Here is a 7029-nt window from a genome sequence, read left to right as displayed (position 1 = left end):
GTCGCTTCTCTCTCTCTCTCTCTCACACACACACACACACACACACACACACACACACACACCACACGATGCGCATATACATCTGCAAGATTGGACTCTGAACACTGATCGTCGAGCTAGCTGATGCATTCCGATGATTCCATCTTGCGCTAATTTTTACACCTAAAGGTTCTCTTTACTTTTTTTTGAGTTGAGAGTCTTTATTGGAGTTGAAAGGCCTTGGAGAAGTAAGGAGGAAGGGACACGTGGAGGGGCTCAAAGAGCTTGAAAATCTCAAGCTGTATAATAGAAGTATAGATATCTTTGTCTTGTGCAAAAAAGTTAATAAAAATGTGGTTTTTCTTGGAGACTTATGCCCATTCTTTTGCTTTACATTTTCCTCCTTTCCGTCCATGGTGGAGCCAAGCAATTGTTAGTTTCTTTACATTGTGAATGACATGTGCCTTTTGCGACTTGCTCCTCACTTGCTTACTATTTTACAAGAGCTTTAAAAAGCACGATGAATGTTGAAACATTTCCACCTTGTGCGAAATGATGCTCAATGGTTGCACAATGCAAACTATAAAGAGTGGTATTGCTTTACAATGATAAGCCAATCAAGGTACTTCCCACTGATGATAATCAAGAACAGATGACTCCCTTAACTTTTGCAATGGGTTCCCTGCCCTAAATGGTTTCACTTTTAAAGCGCTATCTTTTGGGGGTCCACTGAAGTGCCACACAATCCGCCAAGCTTTTGTGAATGTAGATTGGCTTCAGCCTCCCTTGATAACATAATATTGTACGATAGGCGTTAGATAGAAAAGTCATGGGAAGGTAGTTACGCCTTTTGGGTTATTTAAATGTGTGCATGCTGATCATTGTATCAATCTCTCTACGTTCTTGGTGATGAGTTGTTTCCTACTATAGAGGTTAATCTAGTTGCTATCTATGTTTATGCCATGCATTCTCGTACTTTGTGTAAATTATTATCGACCAACAATGTAGTACTCGCGAACGCTTGAGATTCAACTAATAGTAGTATATGCACAATGGAGGTGCTAAATCACGTTGTCGTATCTCCCCCTTGTTTTGTATGTCACTTTTATGTCTACGTATTTGTTAAAGCTTATGCATCTCAATTGCATGTGCATTGCAATCCTATTTATTTATTTTGACAAATTTTAGGTATTTTACTATACTTATTTGGCATAAGTCGAGGTCAGGCAATTCTTGAGAGGGGTATGTAAGGTCCCCTAAGAGAGTATATAAGGAGCACTTTGTCCCCATTGTATAATCATCTAGTTCATTGCATTGGTTGGTTGCTTTGAACAACTCTCTCTCTCTCTCTCTCTCTCTCTCTTTTTCACTCTCTTGCATTCTCTCTCTAACTCTACGCTTTCACATTGTCAACTTTGACATGGTAAAGAGCTGAGCACTCATTGGAGTGCGTGGAGGCCAATTGGACCCAATCTACACTTGATTGTCTTATTTGCATACCTTTATGTGTATCTCTCTCATTCTATATGTGAAATTTATATCTGTGCATCTCAAGTGAATGCCCAATGCGATCTTATTTATGTATTTTGTTGAATTTTAGGTGTTTATTTTATGTATTTGACAAGTCTGGGTCAGGCAATTCCTGAGAGGGGTATGTAAGTTCCCCTAAGAGAATATATTGTATAATCATCTAATTTATTGGCTTGGTTCATTGGTTCGAACAACTCTCTCTCTCTCTCTCTCTCTCTCTAAGTCTATGCTTTCACATCATTGATTTTGACATCGTATCAAAGCCACGCGCTCATTGATCATGGGAGAGTAGTGTGTGCATAAGAAGACAAGGTGGGGGCCTTGGTTTTTTCTGTGAAGGGTTTTGGAAGCTACAACATTGTATTTTCTTTGCATCGACTCTTGTTGAGCGCTAACTAGTTGGAGTGTTCTCTTGTCGGAGCTTTTGAGAGGTAGGATGTTTTTTTCGAGATGGCACCATGAGCACTTCTATTAAAAAAGGTACCATTATTTTTTTAACTTTGGCATGTGGATAGTTTAAGCCTTAAGCCATCTCATTATTGAAAACCTTCACCTACTCTAAGGCGGTCTTTGCAATGGCACCCCCATGTTTGAACGCCATCAATAAATTAGCCAAGGATAACTATGCTCATTGGAAATTGATGCTCTGTGGTTTCTACAAAAAGGCTTGTTGGACATCGTGGATGGCAATGAGACAAAACTTATAAGGTCTTCATACTTATGTCCGCTATGATCTATAGAGAGGGTGTGAAAGTTTATGCATCTCAAGTGAATGTCCAATGTGATCCTATCTATTAATTTTGTCATTTTAGGTATTTACTTTACTTATTTGACATGTATGGGCCATACAATTTCAAAGACGGGTAATAAAGGTTCCCCACGAGAGTATATAAGGAGAACTTTGCCCTCAATGAAAAATCATCTAATTAATTGCCATGGTTGGTTGGTTTGAACCATCTATCTATCTCTCGTGCATTCTCTCTCTAACTCTACGTTTTTGCATCAAAGACTTTTGACAGTATTGCCACCACCACAAATATCCAAAGGGTCTTTAATGTCAATTGATGTAGTTGATCTTGGTTATGTAATGGATCAACATATAGATCCAAATCTATGATCTTTGCCATAGTACATGGCAAGGAATAGGTTTAGGGAGTTGCTATAGAAGTTGATGCAAAGTAGTTTAGGAGAGAGAGAGAGAGAGAGAGAACATTATGGAGATAAGTAGAAGTACATGGGAGATGAGAAGTACAACAAGCACACCTCCACATCCACATCCACGTCTTCATCCCCTGGGGATGCAACAAAGAGTCATGTTTTTGCAATGAGATTAGTGTCAAATATTGCTCTTTTTATGTCACAAATATGATAGTAGAAGAAGCTAAAGTTCACGAGATTCTAAAAGTATTGTTAGTCACACCACTTGAAACCACAAAGATAATGTGAATACCAAAGAGCCATCTTGCATTGCCCTAACTTATAGTGCACAAAGAGCAAGGGAAACCTTATACTTGCACAGAACATTTGTATTATGCATGCTTATGCTTGGTGACTAGAGGCTTAAAAATGGCTTACACTAACATGAAACCTATCCTAGGCTTGCACGGAGTAGAGGAGGGTACTTCTCATAGAAGAAAGAGCTTTGTATCTCTTTTACCAAACTTGAAAGGATTATTGGGAATTTTGTATCTCTTTTGAAACTAAAGCAGCCGTTGCATGGCTCTTTCTATTTTAATGTGTTGGAAGAGCATATGAAAGAAAATGGAGAAAAGAGAGAAAAGTTTGTTGCTCAATTTCTTAAATCTCTCTCTCTCTCTCTCTCTCTCAAAGGGCGACGGTAATGCATGTGCTAGTCTTCACTCAACCATGCTATCTTATAGCCTTCCTCTAGCGTACACACTGTCCGGCCGTGTTGGTGGCCTTGCTCGTAGGACCCATGTCCTTACATTACTCCCCCCCTTCTTGGAGAATCGTTTTCGGCTTGAAAACAAACGTATGAAAACGTTTCTTAAGTGCGGAGATATTCTCCCATGTAGAATCTTCTTCAGGTCTATCTAGCCATTTTACCAACACCTGTCGTCTAACATGCTGTCTGGTTGGAAGCTCATGAGAATCCAAAATCTTCTCGGGCTCATGAGGGATGCTTGGCGGTTGATAAGGTCAAGTAACACACCTGTGTCAATGATATTATCATTTTGTCCTAGTTGTTTTTGTAAACGGCTAACATGAAAAACATGATGAACTCGTGAATGCTCTGAAAGAGCTAACTTATAGGCCACTTGACCTATACGTTTGAGAATGGTAAATGGTCCACAATAGCATGGTGAAAGTTTAGCAACTTTTTTCGTCTTCAGACTTTCTGAATGCTCCGGAACCTTGAGGAAAACCTTGCCTCCTTCTTTGAAAGTAGAAAGACGACGATGCTCATCTGCATACTTCTTATATCGATCTTGAGCTTGCTTAACATTCTGTCGAGCAACTCGAGGCATGTCAAAATGGTCTTGGAGAAAATCCTTCGCTTGTTGTATCTTGTCCTTAGCCAATCCCACCATAACGGGTGATCTACGTTGGAATCCATATAAAAGCATAAATGGAGTAAACCCTCTAGTCACATGCTTTAAGCTATTATAAACAAATTTCAATATAGGTAAATAGTCTTCCCAATTGGTTTGCTTCTTGCTAAGGTATGCTCCTAGCATGTCTTCTAGCACTTGATTAACTCTTTCGGTTTGATCATCTGTTTCTGGATGATCAACCGTACTTAGATTAAGTTTAGTTTTCAACTTTTGAAACACAGCTCTCCAGAAGTGATTCTCAAACTTTCGATCTCTGTCACTAATGATACTGGCTAGAAGACTGTAGAGTCTATATATATACTCTACAAATAGCCATGCTATTTTCGATGTCTTAACCGTAGTCTTAGTGGGAACAAATGGACCCATCTTTGTTAGACGGTCTATAATTACCCATATGACATCATGGCCACGAATTGCCGTAGGCAGTCCTACTACAAAGTCCATAGAGATACTCTCCTAGTTACCTCGTGGAATCTCTAAAGGATGTAAAAGGCCACCTACCTTGAGGCGCTCTACCTTATTTACTTGGCACTGTTGGCAGTTTAATACGTACTCTTGAACATCATGATGTAAGCCTGGCCAATAAAATTACCGTCGAACTAAGGCATACGTCTTACGAACAACTGGGTGACCAACACTTGGACTATTGTGACAGTCAAAAAAGATTTGGTGCCTAGTGTCTGAGTCCTTTGGAACACATACTCTACCCTTGTGGAGTAAGTAGCCATCATCAATGAAAAAATTCTTCCATCGCTTAAGCTCTTCTTAAGTAGGGGTGGAGCTCTGTGTGCTGGAGTTTTTATCTGCACGTGCAGAGACATGTTGATCTGGTTGTACAGAGACATGTGAGTGTGAGGGATCCTTTTTTAAAACTGCACTCCACAGTTTAGTATATGATTGATCTTGTGTACACTTGCCACGTAATGACTCCAAAAATCCACTCTTTATTTCTATGAAAGCAAGTGAATTGATGCGAGGCATCCGACTTAGTGCTACTACATTATATTGCCCCTTGCGATATCGTAGCTTACAATCATAATCTTGAAGGATTTCTGCCCATCTAGCTTTACGGCCCTTCAATCTGTTTGAGCAGTAAACCATTTTATACTCTCATGGTCAAAAACTACTTCAAACTCGGTACCATATAAATATTGTCACCATTGTTGTAAAGCGTGAATTATGACATAAAGCTCTCTCTCATAGACAAAATAATTATGTTGAGCTCTATCTAACTTTTTACTTTCAAAGGCTATAGGTCTCCCTCCTGGAGAAGTACCACACCAATTTCTTTATCACTAGCATTAGTCTCCACCACAAATGGCTTAAGTGGGTCAACGATTGCTAGGATGCGAGCAGTGGCTATAGCTACCTTGTAAGGTCTCTGACCCGACCAAAAAGAGCACCATTGTACCATGAAATGAATATAATGAAAAAGTTACTACTTTTAGCTAATTTTCGAATTCTGTCAGTGCCATGATGTTTAGAATGTTTTAAAGCTTCGAAATATGAAATAAAATAATTTTCGTTTAAAAAATCCAAAATTAGTAAGTTTTTGGTGACCCGACCCGTCCAGTTTTGACTGTCTCGAAAACCTACACCCGTACCCCAAATTTGAAAAAAATGCATTTTCGGACCCCGGGGGCTGCTAAATATGGCAGGTACTCGGACCAGTACGCCTCGGTTAGAGCTTAGTATAGAAATTTACGACATTAAATTCCGACTCGTATGGGCCGTTTTAGCCTAAAACCAAATTTTCCTAAAGTTGTGTGCGGAGGCACCGGGGCTCGAGGCTGTGTGGGAGCAAGTTCCAGGCCACTCTGAGCTAGCTTTAGCAGCTAGGGGACGCCCTCTTGCCTTGTGGGACTTGTAGGTGAGTTTCCAAGCTAGAGAGTGGGTGTGAGAGCCAGTTAGACTAGCTAGCTGGACACTAGGTGGGAGGGTAACTAGACTTGCCAATGCATGGAGTGAGTGCTCACGCAGATACTAATAGCAGCTAGGTTCGATTTTCAGCCTTGAGGAGCCTATTTAAAGGTGTGCTCACACACACACACACACACACACACACACACACACCTTGGGGAGGTGCTGTCGGCACACACACTTTTTGAAGGAGAAGCAAAGGAGGGAAGTACTGCCGAATTCTCATCTTGAGAACTCATTTGGATCAGAAAATCGAGAGGATTTTCAGCCCCTAATCACGGTAATCATGATTTAATTTATGCTCTTTTGTAAACCTCTTCATCATTCTCTTAAATTCCTCGTCTACTATGCTTAATCCTAGCTATAATTCCCAATAGCTGTACTCTAAATCTCCATAGCTATACTCCATTACATAATCATCATCCAATAGCTAATTATGCAACCATTCATCACTCTTAATCAATGATTAATACATGGTTAGAAGAGATTTCTCTCTCTAGGCAACATAATAATTAATTGTCAAAGCCGGTAATGATGTAGATTTGAAGAAATTCATTCTTTTACCACTCAATATTGGTGTAACTAAGATAGATTCAATTTTCTCATACATTAAGATGTGATTAAGGCAAAAATTAATCCATCATTAAGCCACTAAGAAGAGAATTTTCTCTCACCTATGCATGCGAAAATTCGGCATCTTTCTAATTGCAATAGGAAAGTGATTGAACTTGCTTAACTCATCTCTCTTATAATTTAATTAGTAAAATTCTGAAATGATTAATCATCTAAGCCAAGTGATTAACTTTAGAGCCGGTTCGCATAGGACAAGTAAAGTATTACCCATAAAATTACTATGTCTCGAAGAAAAAATCTAACCCTCTTGCAGAAGGAGGATTGTTATGATGCTCTCGGGCTTTAGCTCTTTTCTCCAAGTTTATCATTTAAAGTAGTGAGTATAAAATGGCCCCGATTAAGAGAACTCGCTTCGGTGGTGCCCACGACTGCGAGGCGGAAACGAGCAATG

Source organism: Adiantum capillus-veneris, chromosome 1 (genome assembly GCF_014529385.1).
Source record: "Adiantum capillus-veneris isolate H3 chromosome 1, ASM1452938v2, whole genome shotgun sequence".
NCBI lineage: Eukaryota > Viridiplantae > Streptophyta > Polypodiopsida > Polypodiales > Pteridaceae > Adiantum > Adiantum capillus-veneris.
This window is presented reverse-complemented; position numbering follows the sequence as displayed.